The sequence below is a fragment of the Moschus berezovskii genome, chromosome 9 (assembly GCF_049115385.1).
Source record: "Moschus berezovskii isolate FMDL1 chromosome 9, NW_MosBer_1.0, whole genome shotgun sequence".
Taxonomy (NCBI): domain Eukaryota; kingdom Metazoa; phylum Chordata; class Mammalia; order Artiodactyla; family Moschidae; genus Moschus; species Moschus berezovskii.
In genome coordinates this window covers 40,482,644-40,508,272 of record NC_142468.1, presented here as the reverse complement: position 1 = coordinate 40,508,272, position 25,629 = coordinate 40,482,644, and the positions used below count along the sequence as shown (strand labels likewise).

Genomic DNA, 25,629 nt, shown 5'->3' with positions numbered 1-25,629 from the left:
AACCCCTCTCCCACCTCCCTCTTCCCCATATCCTCCCTCCAGGTCATCCCCGTGCACCAGCCCCAAGCATCTTTCTATGAAATTGTGTTGAATTTTTTTCTGAGCAGGTAGGTAGTTTACTGTCAGGTAAACTTGATTCAGTTATACTTGATTTTAAGCTTTCTAAAACTTCGATCATTTCTTTTGATAGGGCTAGATTGTCCCTAATTATGCATTAATCTTCTGAATTCTTAAACACCTGAGGATGTTTAGTGAGGTCTTTTCACTTTGACTAGTTGAAACTCTAATATTTCCCAACATTGTACAGCCTCTCAGTTAATTGGTGCTCAGTAAATGTTTTCTCTCTGGCCTTGTGAAATCTTACTCAGTGTCCATACAATTTAATATTCAGTCGAAAACTCAAGAAGATTCATATGTATGGTTTTGGATTTCCTCTTTGCTGCAGCCCTTTCTCTCTGGGACCTTGCTCATATTCATAAATTCCAGTCATCTCATCCTATAATCTCTTTCCCTATCTAGAAAAATTACTTTTATCTATTTGGGCTTCTCTTTCCTTTATTGCAGTTTTAAAAGTAACTACATATAGAAACTCAGCCTTGAATGTGGAGTTCACTTTAAGAATCACAACTCTGTATTGTTTGCTGTACAATGCTTGAAAACTATTGCATCATATATTTTTTTTCTAGCGTTATAGTCATTTACTGCAGAAGCATAGGCTGAAATCCATTATTTTGTTATGACTAGAACCAGAAATCAAACACTCTAGTTTTAAAAGAGCACGTATTATGTACCTTCTATCTGCTGTGCACCTTACTAAATGTTTTCAAATACATAATCAAATCAGCCTTTTACTATTTGCTGTTCACCAGATAGGGTTTACATTTTATTATTTTGGGAGAGAGGGAGACCTTGAGCAGACTATTTTCACCACTATGCATTTTCTCATGCTGAATATTTTTGGTATGTTATTTGCATATTGCCTAAATTCTGTTTATCTTTAGGGATTTATGGCACCTTTTTTTCTGCATTTTCCCTCAATTCATTTCCCGAACCCACCATCCTTTCCCAACTTTATATTTTCATAAAATGCCTTTTGATTCACCTCTATTATAGCATTTACTCTGTTGAATTATAGCAATCTTTTATGTGCCATAAACCCTAGCAGAATTTTAGGCTGTAGTTGCATCTTGCTCATCTTTGAGTCTATGCCTGTAAGACTGTCTGGCACACACTAGGTCATCTTTAAGTGCTGCTAAATTGAATATGCTCTATCTGACTTAACTCACATAATAATCTTGTGAGATAGATAGTATGATAATCATCATTTTTAACATAAGAACTAAGGCCCAGATTTAGTAGATATTTTCATTCCAAGTTGCTAGAGTTAGTGCTATAATTTCATACAATTGCAGAACACCAGAATTGAAAGGGTCAATAAACTGAATTAATCTAACTCCCCAAATGCCCAAATTTCAGTGCCCAAATTTCTTCCACAGCATCTTTTAACAGCAAAACTCTATTATGACCTTTCTATTTGTATTCCTAACCCCTTAAAGCAATCAATATCTGATTGTTACCATTAATTCCTTATAGTAGTTCAAATTTACTACTCTAAAACTCCGATAATATAATTCCTTTATCTATCATTAAAGTTGAAAGTTAGGGAGAGTTAAGTCGCTCATTCGTGTCCGAATCTTTGTGATCCCCTGGACTGTAGCCCACCAGGCTTCTTCGTCCATAGGATTCTCCAGGCAAGAATATTGGAGTGGGTTGCCATTTTCTTCTCCATTATCTACTCATTATTGCAATATAAAATTTGTCTCCAAGTTCATTTACTGTCAAGTCTTAAAATATTTGAAGACAGCTCTGACATCATCATAAAATCTTTCAAGCTAGACATCTCTAGTTGTTTATTTGCTCTTGGTATGTATAACCTGGTTTCTAGTCCTTATATCAAACATTCCACAGTTGTAGCTCAGTTTTTTTAAGTAATCTTAAACTCCAAAACAGACTGTTTTATATGATTACACCAATTACTATGAGACTGTTATCTTAGGTGTTATGCCAAAGTTCTTATTTTACCTTTCCAAGTTAAACAATGTATAACATAAATAAAAGTTTCCCTCTGATAACTGGAAGAATTGATTATGATTTACAGATGGAAGTGTAGGATAGTCTTCCTATAGGACATTAGACTACCTTTTCGAGAGATGGATCATACATAAATTTTTTCAGTTATCTGCCCTCCTCCCCAAGTCCTGTTGCTCCCTGATGCTCCCTTGTCTAGTGAACAAAAGGAGATAAGAGAGGCAGTGAATGAGTTATATGTGAAACACTCTCTATCTTATTCCTGACCGCTGTTTCTAGATGAATAAGCAATGAAACAGAGGTGAATATGGCTTTTTTGAGTCTATAGAATTAGGGAATACATGTTCAAAAATTAATTCTACTATCTTAAAAAAAAAGCTTTCACTGTAAATCAACAGCTGATGGGTGGGAGTTGTACATAATGGAGAAAATATGGGCTTAAAAAGATTATGAATAGGTATTATAAAGAATTAACATTTTAAGTGAGTGAATTAAGTAAACTCTTGGCTGGATTGAAAGTTTAGCTTCTGGTTGGCTGTACTTTTCTCTTAGTTCCAGAAATATGACAACTCCTAATTTAGAACAAAGACCCAAATTCACAAAAATTGGGAAAAGCACCCTTCCTCTTGCCAGGTGGAGGATATTAACAGAGCCATCAAATCATCCATAATGCCATTATTTTGAGATTTTCCTTCTACTATAATAGGCAGTGAACTTTCAACAATACCTCATTTAATTATTTGATGTGTATTGGAAAGTAAGACTCTTTCTCTGTGAATTTTATTTAGCCCATGAACCAGTATCTCCCATGCACAAAGAAAACATCAGTGTTCATGTGTTCCTGAATAGTCTATCTCAGCCACTACTTTTCCAGGCCCTGGAGAGGTCCTTTCTCATATAAGCACATGTAGACACTCACTTGTGTGCACTGCTGCTGCTGCTGCGTCACTTCAGTCATGTCCGACTCTGTGTGACCCCATAGACTGAAGCCCACCAGGCTCCCCCTTCCCTGGGATTCTCCAGGCAAGAACACTGGAGTGGGTTGCCATTTCCTTCTCCAATGTGTGAAAGTAAAAAGTGAAAGTAAAGTTGCTCAGTCGTGACCTTAGTGACCCCACGGACTGCAGCCTACCAGGCTCCTCCATCCATGGGATTTTCTAGGCAAGAGTACTGGAGTGGCTTGCCATTGCCTTCTCCGCACATGTGTGAACAGTCACATACAAACCCACACACACATGCTCACACACATAAAGAATGTACCAACATGGACTTCCCTTGGTGGTGCAGTGGTTAGGCATCTGCCTGCCAATGTGAGGGACATCCTTGGTCCAGGAGGATTCCAGAAGCCTGGGAGCAACTGAGCCCATGTGCTGCAACTATTGAAGCCCATGCCTAGAGCCGATGCTCCACAACAAGAGAAGTCACCACAACCGGAAGCCTGTGCCCCACAATGAAGAGTACCCCTCTATGCTCCTGCACTGCTCACTGCAACTAGAGAAAGCCTGCACAAAGCAACAAAGACCCAGGGCAGCCAAATATAAATTAAAAGAAAAAGAAAAAGAAAGTTACTGAGTTGAATTGTACCAGCTTTGTAGGAAAGCTAAAAAATGTGCAGATTTACAGTTATCTTCTTTTTAAAAAAAGAAAATGCACCTATATTTGGCTTTATACTCTGTGTTGGCTCAAATCTCCATTTGCCTTCAGATTTACCCTCAGACTTTGGGAGACCAAATTAGACAAACCTATTCTACCTTCATTTCTGGCATCCTTGAACTTACCTGGGAGCAATAATCTTACAATCCTTCAGATTTACTATAAATATTTGAATATTTACTTTCAAAGGTTTATTTGTCTGGGTGGAACCTTAAAATCTTCAGACATACTCTGTGATATGCATACAATCTCAGAACTGGTTTATCACGAATGTGTGTGATATGAATCAGCAACAGTTACACATTACAATGTGTGCTGGACCATACCTTAATAGCAATACTTTGCATAAAAGGACTTGTTGATATCCAGTGCCTGTTTGCAGAGAAGTTAATTATTTGCTGAAATTTGCTGAGGAAATATCCATTGCAATATACCAATAGAATGTACATATTCCTTATAAAAAACCTGCTGTGAAGACCATCTTGTTAACCTAACCTGAGTAAATTAGTGTGTATGATGAAAGTTTCAATGTGGCTGAAAACTCAGGGACAAGTGTTTTATCTTGAAAATCAATTTCATTCTTCCATTGCCACATTTTAAAAACTAAAACTTATAGACAATTATTTTGAAGTGTTTTCATGGAGCAACTAGTACAGGCAAATATAGAATTAAGATTTAAGTCGGGGTGACAATCCTAGTTCTGCTTCTGAAAATATTGTCATTGTGCAAAACTTTGGTTGGTGGGATTGTTACCAGAAGGGGGACTTCTTCCAGGGCCCCAAAGTGGGCTCTTGTCTAACGCTTGGAAATGAATTGTCTAAGGAGATACATACACTGACAAAGCGAAAGACGTTATTGTGAAATGGCACCCAGGCAGACAGTAGCAGGGTAAGGGAACCCAGGAGATCTTCTCTGCCACGTAACTCATAGTCTCCGGTCTGATGGTGGTAGTTTGCTTTCTAAGTTGTTTCTGGCAAGTCTTCTTGCCTGTGTCCATATTTGGTCTGACTCAGGTTCCTTCCTGGGGACTCATGCATCTCTCAACCAAGATGGATTCTAGTGTGAGATGTTCTGGGAGGCTGGCAGGACATACCATGGGCTGGCATCTCCTCCCAGTTTGTAGCCCCTCCTAAATGCTGCCAATTAGTTTTCTGAGGCAGCACCATGTTTCTGATCAGATCGTTCTGTTGTGAGACAACTCATGCAAGTGATTATTAGCGTGTCTGGCCAAGGTGGGCGGTTTCAGTCAACCGTTCCCTAACAAGATTGCACCAATAAAACTGTATCAGTACCATCAACCACATTTGAGGAACCAGAATGTTCATACCTGTACCCTAGTTCTTTTTAACATCATAAAGGGATAAAATGTAATAATTCAGTGGCAATGTCATCATAAGTACAATATGAAAAATGTAGTCATTAGCAGAATTTCAATAACAAAATTAGTTACAACTGAATTTGATAAGATTTTGTATTCATTTTATGATAGTAATGTTTAGCTTCAGGTGAACACTGAATTTGATGCTCAGCCTCTGACCAAACATTTATTTGGTTCATGTCTACTTAATTAGTTAGTTAGTTCAGTCGCTCAGTTATGTCCGACTCTTTGCGATCCCGTGAATCACAGCACGCCAGGCCTCCCTGTCCATCACCAACTCCCGGAGTCTACCCAAACGTGTGTCCATCTAGTCGGTGATACCATCGAGCCATCTCATCCTCTGTCGTCCCCTTCTCCTCCTGCCCCCAATCCTTCCCAGCATTAGGGTCTTTTCCAATGAGTCAACTCTTCGCATGAGGTGGCCGAAGTATTGGAGTTTCAGCCTCAGCATCAGTCCTTCCAGTGAACACCCAGGACTGATCTCCTTCAGGATGGACTGGTTTGATCTCCTTGTAGTCCAAGGGACTCTCAAGAGTCTTTTCCAACACCACAGTTCAAAAGCATCAATTCTTCGATGCTCGGCTTTCTTCACCGTCCAACTCTCACATCCATGCATAACTACTGGAAAAACCATAGCTTTGACTAGACAGACCTTTATTGGCAAAGTAATGTCTCTGCTTTTAAATGTGCTATCCAGGTTGGTCATAGCTTTCCTTCCAAGGAGTAAGTATCTTTTAATTTCATGGCTGCAATCACCATCTGCAGTGATTATGGAGCACACACACAAAAAAAGAGTCTGACACTGTTTCCACTGTTTTCCCATCTATTTGCCATGAAGTGATGGGATCAGATGCCATGATCTTAGTTTTCTCAATGTAGAGCTTTAAGCCAACTTTTTCACTCTCCTTCACTTTCATCAAGAGGCTTTTTAGTTCCTCTTCACTTTCTGCCATAAGAGTGGTGCCATCTACATATTGATATTTCTGTTATTGATATTTCTCCCTGCAATCTTAATTCCAGCTTGTGCTTCTTCCAGCCCAGCATTTCTCATGATGTACTCTGCGTATAAGTTAAATAGATATTTCCATAGTAAAGTCAGTTTTAATTTTCTTTTGCTAGCAACTTTCATAACAAAGACATACACATTGATTCATAGTCTGATAATATGATAGGAAATAAACTCAAATGGATACATACAGGGATATATTACAGGAACATGTAAAAAAGTAGAACCATTCAAAGGAGAAACAATTACATAAGATGACAAAACTCAAACTAAACATATCTTTACTAGTATATGTAAATTAAATCAAAATGAAAGAAAAAAATACTCATATTGGACAAGAAAAAAGTGTTGGTTTTCCCGTTTCTTCCACCAGATCCCTCCTCCAAATTTGTTGCTCTTTTGTGTACTCCAGGAGGCAAACTTCAAACTCTATCACTTGGGTCTCCTGCCAGCTGGCTTATAGTCAAATTGGGTTAATTCAAGGAGTAGCAAGAGATCAGAGAGGATGGAGAGAGAAAAATCATGGCATTTCTTCTCTATTTCCCTGTTGATTCTGCATGACTATACTTTCTAGCAAATAACCCTTCTTAACATGACCAGCTCTTCCTGAGCTTACATAATGCTATCTGTACCCTTTGTCTCTTCAGGTCTAAGTTAAAAGTTTTTCACTATTTCTAGTCTCTGATTACTGTAGCATCCTTTGCTGAGTCCCTGAATTCTGCTTACATTGAGGAAAATAGACCCTTTACTTAAGTCTAGAAAGTGGACCACTGAAGCAGAAATTGGTTTCTTGCATGGATACTGACTGATATAGTGGCTGTTACAAAGTGAAGTATGGAAGAATATCTTTTTTACAGAAAACACCAAGCAATGGCATTTTGTACTGCCCAACATGCAGAAAGAGCACTTGGCAGCAGGTCCAGTTGGTCCTGTAAGCTCCCCTGCCATGTAGGCATTATGACTCATTAGATCTAATGGTGCAGAGAGTCTTTGAGACTAAGAGTGATGCTGTTTGAAGTTTCCAGCTAGCTCCTAGAGGAGTATTGCAGTTCATTTGGCTAAGAATTTTGAATCAAAGCCACACCTGCTTTTCAAATATTCTCCATGTGAAAAGCAGTTTCTGACTTGCTAATGGGCCCAGGAATAAATAAAATGCTTGAGAATGGGATACTGGGTAACTATGTGATTTGAAGTGTTTATACCAACTGGGTGCTATTGCTCTCTGAGTTATCAAATCCTAAAGTGCAGGTACATTAGCATTATAGTTATAAAATGGAAATTATTTATATGAAATGGCCTGAACAGGTATGGGAATCACAAGTCCATTAAATAAGCAGGTAATTCAGTCTCCTAGAGTGTGTGCTTACATATTTGCTGAATCTCCCTCAACCCACATTTGTATTTATCAGAATAATCGTCTGAAGAGAAGGTGTTCAGTAATCAGGTGAGTCAGATGTATGACCTCTCCCATGAATGGCTGTCTGTAAATTTCTTTTAGCAGTGACTCTGGTGCTTACTTATGGGGTCCATGTGGTGATCCTGGTAGCATGGAGGATGAATATGCATGAACCGAACAAAATGGACTACCCTTTAGTAAAGCTGATCTGGCAGCTATCGCCAGTGTCCAGGCAACCACTACCAGAGGCAATGCTGAGCTCCTAATGTGCTACCATTCCTTAGAGACCACCAGTCTGGTGGCAGGGTGATTATATTAAACTCTTTACATTATGAAATAAGCAATGATTTTTCCACGTAGAAATAGACACACATTCTGGAGATGGGTTACTCTTTTTCTGCCCTCAATGCTTCTACCAGTATCACCATACATAGCCTTATAGAATGCTTTATTCATTGCTGTAATGTCCAACATTATATTGCCTTTGATCAGGAAACTCATTATACAACAAAGGAACTGTTACAACAGATTCATAGCCGTAAAATTCAAGTTTCCCCACATGTCCAATCACCAGTAAGCTGCTGGCCTGAGAGAATGATGGGATGGCTTCCTGGAGGTTCAGTTACCGTGCCAGCTGGGAGACAATATTGTTTGAAATTGTAGTACTGCCTAATGGATTATACCATCAGCCAATTCATATTTCCATATGCCCCAAAGCTAGAACATGAAGGTCCTGAAACTGAGAAGTATAATTGAGAGGAATCTTTCTCATTATTTTACCTAATATTCTAGTTATAAAATTTTATTTCTCTTCCTGAAACCTTGTTTATACTAGGTGATATTGGGGATTTCTTTTTCCAAGGAAGGAAGACTTCTGCCTATGTATCTATTAAATTGGGTTTTAAAACTATACTCTTATGATGTTTCATTTCTAATGCCAGTGACCTAACTGGCAACAATGAAGTTTACTCTATGATCAATTCTGTAATGAGAGAAAATTGAGCTAGAAGGACTAGTCTGGAGTCCAGGGGATTCACTATAAAGCCTTTTATCACTTACATGTCCCATAAAAATAGTCAGTGGAACAACCTGGCCACCAAATAAAGACAGACTTGCCAAAGACTGTGAAAGACTATGAGATGAAGATTTGGGTAATCTCATAAAACAAATATTCCTGTTCTTCAGAAGTTTATCAAATTGTATTTTGAACATGAAATGGATAATAGAAAAAAAATTCTAATGACCAAATTGGCTTCATGAGCAAAGGCAAGAACAGTAGCTTATTTTATGTTAATTGAGCATTTCTTCCCTCTTACCATACTCTTTGCTATCTTATCTGAAGATTACTGATGGTGGATAGCATTAAAATTTAAATTTCAACTGGGAGTATGGCTGAATTTCTGATACCCTGCCACAGTTTAAGTCATCATGGAACTGTAATTTTCCCTGCACTGGGGATGCAGTTTTCTTAATCTCAGTAAAAGCCAAAAATGGATACTAAGTGGGCACAGTGATCTGGTACTTTTCTGTTTGCTTCCTAAATCTATTTTCTTTCCTTCCCCAGCTTTCTTTTAGGTCATGAATGCAGAACTGGTCATCCAGGTCCATTTGTGATCCGAATTCTAGCAGAATACTCTCAGTGGGTGACTTCAGTAGGGTTCAAGTTAGGAGGAGGGAGAAAAGGATATTTCTTCCCTGTTTCCTCCCTGCTTTGGTCGTGTGCCTCTGGCAGCATGTTTCCATGTATGGCTTCTGCTGGGGGCATATCCTCATAGCTCCAGCAATCACTTGGCTTTGGTGACACTTTCTATCCCTTTGTCCCTTTATGACTTACTGCAGTTGCTCTGTCTCTGTTCCCAAGCATCTCTTGTTTTCTCTCATGAATTTTTTAAATCCTAGCTATAATTCTGTAAACAAGCTCTTTATTTAGTTCTCTACAGTTGAACCTCAGAGAGGAATCATGATTTCTTTCAGAATTATCTCTAGTATCAATGCCACTGATTTATTGTGTATAAGAAACATAATAAAAAATTAACTCAAAAAGCTTGAAAGGGAAACTTCAGGCAAAGACAAGGCAGGCAAATGAAGCTAAAAGAAAAGCATGGATCATAATCTTACTATCAAGTTAGACTGATTCATGGTTGGTAGAAAATATTAAAAGGATAAATTGTTGTTGTTGTTGTGTAGTCACTAAGTCCTGTCTGACTCTTTTGTGATCCCTTGGAGTGTAGCCCACCAGGCTCTTTTGCCCATGGGATTTCCCAGGCAAGAATACTGGAGTAGGTTGCCATTTCCTTCTCCAGGGGATCATCCGGACCCAGGGATCGAACCCACATCTCCTGCACTTTCAGGAATGTTCTTAACCACTGAGCCTCTAGGGAGGCTAAAATGGACAAATACAGACATATTTTAATATAAAAATAATATACACAAATAACTATTATTAATTTACTAAATACTGTGTCTACAAAATTTATAAAGTAAAAACTTCAGGAAGTAGAAACATATTTTTAAAAGAAAACTTACAGTGCTTTTTCTTAGCTAATGAATGATCAACTGGGCAAAACAGTGAGATTAAGGAGGGTGAAAATAACTGTTGGGGGGGAGAACTAATAGGTGGATATTCATTTGTATGTTCATGGACCAAGCTAAAGTCAACAAAGTATTGGGCCTCAAGAAAGACCTCAGGATATTCAAAAAAGGAGAAGCAATGCAGAGCTCAATCCATGATGATGGTGTAATATGATTAGATATTAATAATAACAATTGTAAGCAAACTATTTATACCAGTTGGTGTAGAAGACTCTGTCATCTCATTGGATCAAAGAACAAATCAAAATTATAACTGAAATCTAACTAGAAAGTAATAATGAAATACCACGATTTAAAACATTTAGCATAGCTGTAGCAGCATTCAGAGGCTATTTACTATAAATAATTTAACGTAAAAAAGAAAAATTAACAAAGTATTCAAGTAAATAATTAAATTACAGTGAAATGCATCAAAAGAAAGGATATATGAAGATTAAAAATGGAAATGGAAAGGAACGAATTAGAAAATAGAAAAGGGTATAACTATTGAATAAATCCAAAAGCCAATATTTAATTGAAAATGAATTTAATCCAGAATTTTAAAATTAATATATATAAACTAATATTTATGCTCATTATAGAAACATAAAAGAGTAAACATACAGAATTATAACTTAGGGAAGTTACCGTAGGTTATACGTAAAGGTAGAGTTCCATTTCTATCTATCTGTCTATTATCTTAAAATATAGTTTTTTACTGGAATGGCAATGTGAGTACTTAAATCTTTATCTTTTGTTATCAATTTTCAAAGCAAAGAGTTGTTTTAATAGCTGCCTCAAAGGATAAAGGGTGACAAATGAATTTTTTTAACTTTTCTTTTTTAAAAATCATTATGGACTCTTGGATTTTCATTGATCTGGTGTGTTCCAACCCACTAAAATAATTTTTCTTTTTGAGGCTAAAGTTGTCACACAGTTGACCTGCAGGAAACTTTTCTATCTTTGTGACATAATCCTGTTTCTCCACTAAATAAAATGATGCCATTTTATCATGATGTTTCTCTTTTTGAAACTTTTCATTGGAATATAATATACATACATTAAATTATACAAATATAAGTTATACAAATTATGCAGTTTAGTGAATTAGGGCAGAGTGAATAGACTGTTGAATCTACACACTAGGTTAAGAAGTGGAAGACTAGCAGGACCTCAAAGGTTCCTCCTGCCCAATCCTAATCACTATCCTAGCCCTTCTGCCACAATGTAGCCTCTGTCCTGATTTCTAATGGGACAGAACCAGTTAAACCTAAAAAGTTGATATAAGTGTATTAATGCAGAATGTGCTTGTGTTTATTTACTCCTTTTTTCCCCCTTTGATGAGAACTTTTATTTTATTTTAATTATTTATTTTAATTGAAGGCTAATTACTGTACATGCTCAATATTATGACTGAGAATTACATGATTGTATCTTTATAATATTTATTTTGCTAGAGGTACAGTAGTCCAATATATGTGTATAATACTATCTTTTTCTTTCCTATCTATCTTGTTAGACATTGTTTTTGGTTTGAGGCTACTATAAATAATTTTTGTGAACATTTATAAATATTTCTAGTAGTGCATATATACACATATTTCTATTAGTAAGACACTTAGAAATGAAATTTCTGAGTCATACAGTAAATGTAAAATGTAGTGGGTAAGATGAAACCCTTTTCCAAAGTAGTTGTTCAGGTTGCATCACCAAAAGCATTGTGAGAGATTTCCAGTTGCTCCAAAACTTCATCAGCACTTTAAATTTTCTTTTTAACTTTTCATTTTGTATTGGGGTATAGCCAATTAATATATGTTGTGGTAGTTTCAAGGGAACAGCGAAGGGATTCAGTCATACATGTATCCATTTTTAAAAGGTATTCTGGTGGGTATGTAGTAGTTTCTCATGGTAGGTTTAATTATCATTTAGTTGTGGATTAGTGAACTTGAGTACTTTTTCAAGTATTTATTGGATATTTATAGAACCTCTTTTGAAAATGTTTCTTCAAAACTTTTACTGTTTTTCGGATAAGTTGTCTCATTGTTGGAGACTGTATATTCTGCATGTAAACCATTTGTCAGCTGTATGAGTTGCAAATAATATTCTAATTGGGTTGCTTTTGAACTCTTACTGGCATCTTTTGCAGAACAATATTTAATTTTAATGTAATTCAAATGATTAATGTTTTATTACCTATTAAAAATCTTTGCCTGTCAATGCCCTGAAGATGTTCTACTATGTTATCTTCTAAAATTATAATCGCTTTACATTTCCCATTTAGATCTACAGTAAATGAAAGTGATTGTGAGGAATGATGTGTGGTAAAAATCTACTTTTGTTTTTTCTTATGGATAGTCAATTGCTAAAAATTGTTTATTGAAAAGATCATCTCTCCTACATGGCATTGCCCCTTTTGTCAAAGAACCAGGTTGTTCTCTTTCAGGGCTCTATTCTGTCATATTGGTTTATCCTCCCTTGCAATAATCCTCCCTCTCTTCATTAAATAGTTTATATGATAGTTCTTTATATCTTCTACTATGAATAATTTAGTCTTCTTATTTAGGATGTTAGCTACTCTTAGCTTTTGTATTTTCATCTAAATTTTAGAGTTAATGTGTCAGTTTTGAAAATAAGTCTTCTAGAACATGATTGCCACTGTAATCAATTGATTACTTTAGGACAATGAGCACATTTATACATTTAGGCTTTAAATATGTGAACTTATTTTATCTCTTCATTTATTTAGGTTTGATTAAATTTTACTCAATAATTCTCTATAGTTCTGTTGGAATTTTACATAAACTTGATAGATTTATTTCAAGGTATTTGATGTTTAGAAGCTATTCTAAATAGTATCATTTTTTATTTTAGTATTCTCTCTGTTGTATAAAGAAATAAAAATTTAAATATTGACCTTACTGCTTGACTGTGTTATTTATAATAATTTAGTAGAAAGTTCTCTTGTATATGAACACAAACATATAGACTGCAATCACAGGTCAAATTTTTCCCTTTCTCTTCATTACTCCTTTACTCCTTGTCTTTACATTGGCTTTGGATAAAATGAAATGGAATGAAAATGATGATAGTAACTAATATTGCCTCACTTTTTATTTGGAGGGAAAGCTTTCAACATTTCAGATTCTTTCTCATATTTTTTGAAGATGACGTTTATCAAATTAAAAATCTACTACTGCTGCTGCTGCTAAGTCACTTCAGTCGTGTCCGACTCTGTGTGACCCCATAGACACAATTTTCCAAAGTTTTGATTAAATTGGTTATGACTTCGAAATGGTTTTTATGTCTAATCTATGCCATTCTTCACAGATATTTCTTTTCATTCACTAGGGAATTATACTGATTGATTTTAAATGTAATTTTGGCAAATTTGGGGAAAGGGGATAATATTTCAAACTAATAAGAAAGTTGAAAGAAAAATATAAAAAACTCCCATATATTCAGACTCTCCAAATGCATAAATTTTCCCTGTTATGATTTTCCCTCTTTTTCTTTCTGAAGCAGAGTAATTGGCAATATTGCTCCCTTTATCCATAGTTCAGTTCAGTTCAGTCGCTCAGTCGTGTCCGACTCTTTGCGACCCCATGAACCGCAGCACGCTAGGCCTCCCTGCCCATCACCAACTCCCGGAGTCCACCCAAACCCATGTCCATTGAGTCAGTGATGCCATCCAACCATCTCATCCTCTGTCATCCCCTTCTCCTCCCACCCCCAATCCTTCCCAGCATCAGGGTCTTTTCAAATGAGTCAGCTCTTCGCATCAGGTGACCAAAGTATTGGAGTTTCAGCTTCAACATCAGTCCTTCCAATGAATACCCAGGACTGATCTTTAGGATGGACTAGTTGGATCTCCTTGCAGTCCAAAGGACTCTCAAGAGTATTCTCCAACACCACAGTTCAAAAGCATCAATTCTTTGACGATCAGCTTTCTTCAAAGTCCAACTCTCACATCCATACATGACCACTGGAAAAACCATAGCCTTGACTAGACGAACCTTTGTTGGCAAAGTTATGACTCTGTTTTTTAATATGCTGTCTAGGTTGGTCATAACTTTCCTTCCAAGGAGTAAGCGTCTTTTAATTTCATGGCTGCAGTCACCATCTGCAGTGATTTTGGAGCCCAGAAAAATAAAGTCAGCTACTGTTTCCACTGTTTCCCCATCTATTTGCCATAAAGTGATGGGACCGGATGCCATGATCTTAGTTTTCTGAATGTTGAGCTTTAAGCCAACTTTTCCACTCTCCTCTTTCACTTTCATCAAGAGGCTTTTTAGTTCCTCTTCACTTTCTGCCATAAGGGTGGTGTCATTTGCATATCTGAGGTTATTGCTATTTCTCCCGGCAATCTTGATTCAAGTTTGTGCTTCTTCCAGCACAGCGTTTCTCGTGATGTACTCTGCATATAAGTTAAATAGGCAGGGTGACAATATACAGCCTTGACATACTCCTTTTCCTATTTGGAACCAGTCTGCTTTTCCATATCCAGTTTTAAGTGTTGCTTCCTGACCTGCATACAGATTTTTCAGGAAGCAGGTCACGTAGTCTGGTATTCCCATCTCTTGAAGAATTTTCCACAGTTTATTGTGATCCACACAGTCAAAGACTTTGGCATAGTCAATAAAGCAGATGTTTTTCTGGAACTCTCTCCCTTTCTCCATGATCCAGCAGATGTTGGCAATTTGATCTCTGGTTCCTCTACCTTTTCTAAAACAAAACTGAACATCTGGAAGTTCATGGTTCACGTATTGCTGAAGCCTGGCTCGGAGTATTTTAAGCATTACTTTACTAGTGTGTGAGATGAGCGCAATTGTGCGGTAGTTTGAGCATTCTTTGGCATTGTCTTTCTTTGAAATTGGATTGAAAACTGACCTTTTCCAGTCCTGTGGCCACTGCTGAATTTTCTAATTTTGCTGGTATATTGAGTTCAGCACTTTCACAGCATCATCTTTCAGGATTTGAAACAGCTCACCTGGAATTCCATCACCTCCACTAGCTTTGTTCATAGTGATGCTTTCTAAGGCCCACTTGACTTCACATTCCAGGATGTCTGGCTCTAGGTGAGTGATCACACCATCATGATTATGGGTTTTGAAGATCTTTTTTGTACAGTTCTTCTGCTAATTCTTGCCACCTCTTCTTAATATCTTCTGCTTCTGTTAGGTCCAGAAAAGCCCAATGCCCTTTATTGAGCCCATCTTTGCACAAAATGTTCCCTTGGTATCTCTAATCCATAAACTATTAATAATTATCCTGTTTTCCTGTGAACTAAGACATCTCCCTAACAACTGTCAAAATCAAAAGTACAACTATAAAATCAAAGTTTACTTATTTATATTTAAGAATTAAAACATTTTTGTATTTAAACACCAATACCATATATTAACGAATATATATGGAATTTAGAAAGATGGTAATGACAATCCTATGGCAGCAAAAGAGATGCAGATGTAAAGAACAGAGTTTTGGACTCACAGGTGGGATGATCTGAGAGAATTGCATTGTAACATGTATATTACCAATTGTATAATAGACAACCAGTGCAAGTTCAATTCATGAAGCACTGCACTCAAAGTCGGTGCTCTGGGACAACCCAGAGAGATAAGATAAAGAGTGAGGTGGGAAGTAGGATCAGGATGTCAGGACACATGTGCACCCAAGGCTAAGTCATTTCAGTGTATTGCCAAAACCATCACAATAATATAAAGTAATTATCCTCCAATTAAAATAATTAATTTAAAAAAAAGAAATCTTTTAGGCTGTTTTCAATTTTTATATGTTACTGGCATTTTTCTGTAAAATTTTTGTGTAGGATTTTTGCATTGCATCAATTTTTATGATAAGACTAGATTGTATTTTTCTTCCATGTGGTACATTCTCAGATTTTCTATCAAGATAATATTGGCTTCATAAAATGTTCTGAAAAGGGTTTTCACAGTTTCTGTTTTCTGTAAGTGTTAGTTTACAATTATTATTATTTTCTTAAATCTTTAAAAAATTTTATAAGTGAATTCAGGCATTAGTATTCCAAAATTGAAAATAAACATTTAATTTAATAATATATCATTTAGCTCAAATTTTCTTTTTTTCTTGTGTCTATTTTAGTATTTTTCTTGATATTTATCTGTTTATTATGTGTTTAAATTATTGCCATAAAATTAGTCATAAGTCATCTTAATTAGTCATTAGTCATCAATAAAATTTTAAGAGCATATTTATTAATGCATAATCGACATTTATTAAAATTCACCCTTTTTATATATATGGTTCTTCTGTTAGGTCCTTATCTTTTCTTTCCTTTTTCGTGACCATCCTTATCTGAAATATTCCCTTGATCTCTCAATTTTCTTGAAGATATCTCTAGTCTTGCACATTCTACTTTCATCCTCTATTTCTTTTCATTTTTTCATTTAAATGTACATCAATCAGCTAGAGATAAACAAATTATAATACATAGAAACAATAGATTGTTAGCAATTATAAAAGGACAAACTTCAAATCAATGCAAGAACATGGATGAATCTTACAAAAGACATGAAGAAAGACAAACAATTTCATTCCATTTATATGATAATCTGGAGAAGGGAAAACTATAGAAACAGAAATCAGATCAGTAATTACCAGGGCCCATAGATAGAAGTTGGGGATTTAGTACATAAAGGCACTTATTGGGATGATGGAAATATTCTGTATTTTGATTTTGATGGTGGTTACATTATTGATCACTGCCTTCTATACAATGTCATAAACCTCTGTCCATATTTTCTTCAGGCACTCTGTCAGATCTATTTCCTTGAATCTGTCCGTCACTTCTACTGAATAATCGTAAGGGATTTGATTTAGGTCCCTCCTGAATGGTCTAGTTATTTTCCCTACTTTATTCAATTTAAGTCTGAATTTTGCAATAAGGAATTCATGATCTGAGCCACAGTCAGCTCCCGGTCTTGTTTTGGCTGACTGTATAGAGCTTCGCCATCTTTGGCTGCAAAGAATATAATCAATTTGGTTTCGGTATTGACCATCTGGTGATATCCATGTGTAGAATCATCTCTTATGTTACTGGAAGAGGGTTTTTGCTATGACCAGTGTATTCTCTTGGCAAAACTCTGTTAGCCTTTGCCCAGCTTTGTTTTGTACTCCAAGGCCAAATTTTCCTGTTATTCCAGGTATCTCTTGATTCCCTACTTTTGCATTCAATTTCCCTATTATGAAATGACATTTTTGGGGAGCGTTAATTCTATAAGGTCCTGTATGTCTTCATAAAACTGTTCAACTTGGTTTTAGTTTGCATTTTTCTAATGAATAATAACACTAGACATCTTTTCATGTGTTTACTGACTATTTGTAAATCTGTTTTGCTCAAGCGTTTATTCAGGTCTTTTTCTCCTTTTAATTTTTGAATTAAAAGATGACTATTTCATATTCTGCTAATGTTTTATATCTTTATTTTTCAAATAACTGAAAGGATTAATTCAAACATACTGGCACAATGTATAGCATTTTATAATGTATATATTTCCAATAAAATGTGTAAAGTTGTGATACTGATTAAAAATCTGAAGAAGAAAAAGAGACAAGAGCTTTTGCGCTGTTAGAGAATTTATCATTTTTCTGGACTGGATATAAAAGCCAAAACTGATCTTTAGCTACTTGGTATTGGTCATGCTGAAAAAACATCTTCAGGAGGTTTTTCCAAACATGCTAAAAAATGTCATTTTTATTTTCAGTCTACTTTGGTCCCTTTATAATTATTTATCCAAATCTGCATACACTTATTCCAGGCAATTACTTTATGATTCTCTAATTCATTTTCAAGTAGAATTTTTTTCCCCCTGGATATCTTGAACTGATGATATCTGTGAGCATTTGCTTTAAAAAGCAAAACAGAAAGTTAACCAAAAGTCAAAAATTTGATGATCAGTGAACACTATTATAGCAAATATTAGAACTCCATACTGTCAATATGATTCTATAGTTTGTTTGCAGATCTAATGAAATAACATATGACTCTCAGAAAATATAAAGTTAAAGATTGCCTTCTTAAAAATGTCATGTCTTAGACTTAAGACTTTTTTTTGGATCCAGGGAGGAGGCTGTATCCATTTGCTTCTTAGCTCTTTCTCCAATATGATTTTATCATTATCAGGAGAAGAGTTTTTATTTTTCTTTCTTTTTTCTTGATAAATGGCAGTTAAAAACATGTAAGAAATGAGCAGCTCTCTTTTACTGCACCAGTTATATATAACCCCGTTGTAAGTCATAGCCGTGCTAATCGCCAGGAAAGGACCAAGGGAGGGCCTTATCATTGTGCAATGAGGTGGATGAAACTGGAGCCTATTATACAGAGTGAAGTAAGCCAGAAAGAAAAACACCAATACAGTATACTAACGCATATATATGGAATTTAGAAAGATGCAAATGATAACCCTGTATACGAGACAGCAAAAGAGACACAGATGTATAGAACAGTCTTTGGGACTCTGTGGGAGAGGGTGAGGGTGGGCTGGTTTGGGAGAATGGCATTGAAACATGTATGTTGTCATATTTGAAACGAATCACCACTTCGCGTGTTACAGGATGCTTGGGGCTGGTGTGCAGGGATGACCCAGAGGGAGGATAAAGGGAGGAGGGAGGTGAGAGGGAGGTTCAGGAGGGGGAACTCATGTACACCCGGGGCGGATTCATGTCAATGTATGGCAAAACCAACCAATATAATATTGTAAAATAATTAGCCTCCAATTAAAAAAAAAAATATATATATATAGTGTGCAACGTGCATTTCTCTCTTTGGACATAATCTGAATTAAAATGTTACTATTTCATTAATAAATATGATATTTGAATCAGCAAATTAAAAATCACCACTATGTGTTAAAACTCCCTCAGATGACACTTCACTAGGCAGAACAAGGTAATTATTTTGAAAAATCAGCTATTCCAAGGTAACTGGGCAGTTACAATATTTTATAAGGTAAATTATCAGTTACCATCAACATTCATCAGGGACTTATTTGGATTTTATTACAGGTTGACATTTACTTATTTGCCCAATTTTTTAAATTACAACTGTTGCATGACTACCCCAGGGTGCAGCTGTAGAAAATTAACACACTAATCACATTAATTATCATAAGCAAAAGGTTATAAAAGTAATAGCATACAATTTTTAAAAAGCAACTTAGGACATCCGTAATAATACCTTAAATAATATAACACATTGAAATTGTCAAATCTCTTTTATCTCTATAGTTTTGAAGTTTAGAAACTCTGGCATAGGAATGCTATTAATGATACCATTTCAAAAGTGGGGAAGCAGAAAACCTAAAATAGCTGTTCAGCTGACCTAGGATTAAACAGCTAGATAGGTTCAAAGTCAAGAGTTAAGTCTCCTGAACTCCCAACACTCCATTTTTTTCCCTCTGTATTTTTTTTTCAATGAAGAGTAGAATATTATTTACCCTCGGTGCTCCAATCTATCAACACATTTAGTGACCTGAAGATCACAAATGTATCCTGATCTACCTCCAGAGCTGCCATTCTTGTCTAAGCAAACATTGACTCTTGTCTGGACTACTTATTGTGATAATGCCCCTCCTTCTCACCCCCATAAAAAGCATATCCTACAGAGTACCCAACTGATTTCAAAAAAATATAAAAGAGTTTTACCATTTTAATTCTTATAGTGATCTATGGATCCATGTAATGTGACTCCCTCTTCAATGTCATCTCTTATCACTCACTACCTCCCCAACTCTGCTTCCTTTTCTCTGATTGTTGAGCATGCCAAGATTGATCCTACCTCTGGGTTTTTGCTGTTCTTATATTTTGCTCTGTTTGGAATGTTCTATTCCCTGATTTTTGGCAGAACTTATTTCAAATTCCTCTTTCTCGGAGACTTCCTTTGATAACTGAACCTAATCTGGCTTCACATATTGCTGAAGCCTAGCTTGGAGAATTTTGAGTATTACTTTACTAGCGTGTAAGATGAGTGCAATTGTGTGGTAGTTTGAACATTCTTTGGCATTGCCTTTCTTTGAGATTAGATTGAAAACTGACCTTTTCCAGTCCTGTGGCCACTGATGAGTTTTCCAAGTTTGCTGGCATATTGAGTGCAACACTTCAAGCATCATCTTTCAGGATTTGAAATAGCTCACCTGGAATTCCATCACCTTCACTAGCTTTGTTCATAGTGATGCTTTCTAAGGCCCACTTGACTTCACATTCCAAGATGTCTGGCTCTAGGTGAGTGATCACACCATCATGATTTTCTGAGTTGTTAAGATCTTTCTTGTATAGTTTTTGTGTATTCTTGCCAACCGCTTCTTAATATCCTCTGCTTCTGTTGCTACTGCTGGCTAAGTGGCTTCAGTTGTGTCCGACTCTGTGTGACCCCATAGACGGAAGCCCACCAGGCTCCCCCGTCCCTGGGATTCTCCAGGCAAGAACACTGGAGTGGGTTGCCATTTCCTTCTCCAATATGTGAAAGTGAAAAGTGAAAGTGAAGTCGCTCAGTCGTGTCCGACCATTAGCGACCCCACGAACTGCAGCCTACCAGGTTCCTCCATCCATGGGATTTTCTAGGCAAGAGTACTGGAGTGGCTTGCCATTGTCTTCTCCATTCTTGGTGTTACTGAAGGTCAAAAGTTTTAATGTAGATTATTAAGAAATGTTACAGATTATCCCTGAAATTCAAAAGAAATATAAACTTTCCTCCTAAAAATCAGTGATAAAAATAAGAAATCAGTGAATAGACATTTTAAGACTAGAAAGACAAGCATTCTGGTTTGTACATGTAATGGGAGTCTGATTATGCAGATATTCTGCCTTGTGGTCAAGCAATGGTTTCTTTTTTGTGTAACAATTTAGATTTCATCATCCCTGAAAATTTTCACTTACTCTTGGGAGGAATGCTTGTATTTTATCTTGTCCAGCAAGTCATTTTATTAGATTGGCAACAGGTGTCACAGAGATAATAAGAAAAGATGTGCAAGCCTGATTTTCACCCCAGAGCAGTGGAAAAATAGTCAAAAGGAGATTGGGCTAGGCAACAGAAATTTGACCTGGACCAGAACTGGTGTCCCAAAACTGGATCAGTACTTAGCTTTAGGATATAATATCCTGCAACTGTACGTGCCAGAATCATTCCATGAATATTCATCAAGTAGGTTTGCTGTAAGATGTGGAGATGGGTATCCTCTGAGAGCTTTGGAAATACTGAGTATACATCTTTCTTGTGAGAGGAGACAAGAAATGAGGACTGGATAGATGAACTGGGGTTTTGGCCATGAGACGTTTTCCTCTCTGAACTCTGTGGTTATTGCCCTTGGAATAAGGGCAGTTGGGAAAGAATATGACATTGTGTAATAGGTAGTTCACCCTGTGCTTCAGGTGAAGTGAAATATATACACCTACTCTGAGGAATCCAGAAACTGTTTGGGGAAGTAAGACTAATGAACAAATTGCTACAGAATACTGGGATGCAATTTTGAGTTACTATAATTTCAGGACTAACAAATAATATGACCTTGTTTTGTAACTAGAGAAAGAAATGGCAACTCACTCTAGTGTTCTTCACTGGTGAATCCCATGGATAGAGTTACGTGGCAGGCTATAGTCCACTGGGTCTCAAAGAGTTGGAAATGACTGAAGCAACTTAGCACATTATGTAATTACAAGCTTGCCATGTATAAGTATTTTCATTTAATTTTGTAGAAGACAACCAATGAGGTTTTGTTTCCCCATTCTTGACCAGGCTTGATTAGAACAGAGGTGATGTTTTCTGCATAAGCTTCCTATCTTTCTAAGTATCAACCAGAGTAGGGGTTGGCATTAGCGGTGGAAATAAAAGGTTCTAGGAATTCAAATTACTTTATTTTCTACTTTCATTCATTTATACATAAGTACAATCCGGTTAAACATAAAGGGCAGCCTCCCAAGAGAAAATAATCTCAAAGGCTCTCAAATTTGGGCAATTTGTAGCAAGGGGTAATCATCATATTATCAGTTTATAAGAATAGCTACCATTTATGAAGTACTTACTGTTTTGCTAATATACTTTGCATATTTTATCTGTAGTCCTTTTTAAAACAATACAGATGAAGTGTTATTATTCTTATTGATGACAAAGCTGAGACTCAGAGATGTTAAGTGACTTACTATAGTTAGCATGGCTAATAAGTGGCTGTGTGAAGATTCAAATTGAATTTGGGTTGGATCCCACGCCAATGAGTTCAGCCAGCCAGGGTACTGCCAGAAAGTTTTGTTCAAATGATGTATCTATGAGTTCTTTTGTCTTTTTTTTCCCTTTTCTTTTCATTTTCACTTCATAAGCTAACCAAGCTATCTTCTTTCCACAATACTGTCTATGACTTGGTCATCCAAATGATAAATCTGTTTTGTCATTATCTATGGATATATCTCTTGAATACCACTTAAGTTATGACTTCTAGTGATTAGCCAGTCTCTTTTCATAGAGTAAAGGCTACAGGTTCTTTGACTGACATGACATCATTTGCTACATCAGTTCCTAAATTATTTGAATTGTTTGCCTTATTCATCTCCACTCACAGCTAATCCAAAATTGACTAGAGTTGGGATCAATGAGATTCAAATTAAATTTTATACCTTTATTTAAATTATTAGTCAGATAGATTTGATTTACATCTTTCTATTCCCTACTCCACCAGAAGCGTTTACTTGACACAGCCTAAGCCATATTACATAATTTTCTCAACTCAGACAAGAATGTCAGTTTAAGTTTTAGAAACTACACAGTGTACATTTGCAGTGATTTATAGTGTTATCTTATTAGATTAATTCTACAGCTGCATCAGAAAACTGCACATCTAGATTTGCACATCTAGACACTTTTACATTCATCATCTTCAGTTTCTTCCAGAAAGATGCATTTTTCACTAGGTTTGAGCTGTTTCTTAGATGAGCTGCTTGAATTTTGCATAAATGAAGTCTCTCAAATATGGTGGGAAACTTTCTAAAATATTCTGAAACAGAAAGATCACTTTTGGGTTATATTGCAACTGTTGGTTTTGTTTCATGCCATCTTGTCATTAAGTTTCAAATGAATGAAGGCTAGTACATAGAAATACAAATAGTTATTTTCTAGGTACTGTGCCAAATGCTTCACCTCCATGATTTTATTTAATTCTTATACCCACATTCAGAGACAGGTTTTATTATCCGTATTTTATGTATCAAAACAAAACAAAACCACACACAAAGAGGTAAATGATAATGTGTCAAAAGCCACAATGTCCAAATGACTCTAAAACCCATTCTTTAGCCACTACAGTATGTGCTTCTCTGGGCCACACTTGACATCTAACTCATTATTTTTGAACTGTTTTATTTTAGTGGCTGCCCTGCCCCTTCTTTGCACCTACCCTCCTTGATTTGATCCACATCATTCTTGAAAAAAATTATTTTACTCTTTTGAAATTTAGCAATGTTTAAAACTGCTCAGATTTGACAAGAAAGGAGGGAAAAATAGCTCAATTTAGCCTACTTATTTACCAAGGTAAAACAAAAAAAGATATGCCCATGTTATTTGTGAGATAAGTTAATGTTCAAAAATATCAAGTTACTTATCCAGGTATCAGCAAGGAGGACTAGGGCTAGCAAAGGAAGCTGAGGTCTCTCTTTTCATTTTCATTCTTTGGAAAGTATATGTTGTCTTTGTGATTGTTAGAATGAACAGCTAAATTATGTTCTTTACCAATAGTTGTTGTTTAGTCACTAAGTCGTGTCTGACTCTTTTGTGATCCCGTGGACTGTAGCCCTCAAGGCTCCTCTGTCCATTCATGGGATTTCCCAGGCAAAAATACTGGAGTGGTTTGCCATTTCCTTCATCAGGGGATTTTCCTCACTTAGGGACTGAAACTGTGTCTCCTGCATTAGCAGGCAGATTCTTTAACCCTGAGCCACCTGGGTAGATATCACTTAAAACTTACTATCAGGCCCTCTGATTGGAGATATGTGTAACACTGACTTACTGTGACCTAGGAAAGGCTGCCAAGGATGTCTTCAGTAAAGGATATGGGTTTGGCATGGTCAAATAGATCTGAGAAGCAAGTTATGTAGTGGAGTGGAATTTTCTACTTCTGGTCATGCTTATACCAAAATAGGGAGGGCAACCTAGAGGTCAAATACAAAATCTGTAACTGTGGACTGACCCTCACCCAAAAGTGGTACACAGACAGTACTCGTGGAAGAGAAATCTCTTTGGAGAACAAGTTGGCAAAAATGGTATCAAGAAAAGTGAGAAATTAAAGGCCTCATATAAACAGGATTGTTTCAGTCTTGACAGTAACATTGATATAGATTTTTCTAGACCAACCTTCTATGGTTGGGCTATGCTGGCTTCTGAAGTTTGGTTTGCAGGCTATCAGATGAATTTTGACACAGCCAAATCCAACTGTCACAGAATAATTTTCCCCTGGGTTACGAGGCTGCAGACTTCCAGCTGCACACTCACATGAACAATGGCACTGAATTTGGAGGGTCCGTCTACCAAAAGATGAATGAGATGATTGAAACATCAATAAACCTAATGTGGACGACCAGCAGTGATGACAGCCATTTCAGCATCCCTGCTAAGTACAACCTGGATATAGAAATTCTCTATCTGATAAAGAAAATAATACCAGTCTGATTGGATTGGGTTATACTCAGACACTTTGACCCAGAGTGAAACTCACCCTGTCAGCTCTGATAGAAAGGACTTCAATGCAGGAGGCCACATGTTTGGGCTGGGATTTGAACTAGGTTTTGAGTAAAGCATCAGCTTTGTCCCTAGAGATGAAGAGAAATGAACCCACTATATTTTGACCTTAAAATTCTTCTGTGAAATTTCAATAGTGTGAACTTTTTATTACTCTGAAGAATTGTAATCCTCTCTGCACTGAGGCCTACCTATCAAGTCCATCCTAAGGGAGGTACTTGAAGGGATGTCTAGAAGTTATGTTCCTGCTGCATTTCAGTTCAGTTCTGCAGTGTCATTTTAAATGTCTTCCTCAGCAATAGTGTAGTGTCATGTTAGAAAGAAGTTGACCCAACCCTCCAGTTGTCCATCACGTCCTACATGTCATATAACACTTTTTTATGACCTTGTAATGTATTTGGTCAGTCTTCATTCCAATCCCAAAGAAAGGGAATGCCAAAGAATGCTCAAACTACCGCACAATTGCACTCATCTCACACGCTAGTAAAGTCATGCTCAAAATTCTCCAAGCCAGGCTTCAGCAGTATGTAAACCGTGAACTCCCAGATGTTCAAGCAGGTTTTAGAAAAGGCAGAGGCACCAGAGATCAAATTGCCAACATCCGCTGGATCATGGAGAAAGCAAGAGAGTTTCAGAAAAATATCTATTTCTGCTTCATTGACTATGCCAAAGCCTTTGACTGTGTGGATCACAATAAACTGTGGAACATTCTGAAAGAGATGGGAATCCCAGACCACCTGACCTGCCTCTTGAGAAACCTGTATGCAGGTCAGGAAGCAACAGTT

The 25,629-nt window shown here is 36.6% G+C and overlaps 1 pseudogene; it reads left to right on the top strand.

Moving 5' to 3' along the window:
* Positions 1–7,017: 7,017 nt before the first annotated feature.
* Positions 7,018–24,804, top strand: LOC129563317 (non-selective voltage-gated ion channel VDAC3 pseudogene; annotated as a pseudogene).
* The last annotated feature ends 825 nt before the right edge of the window (positions 24,805–25,629 follow it).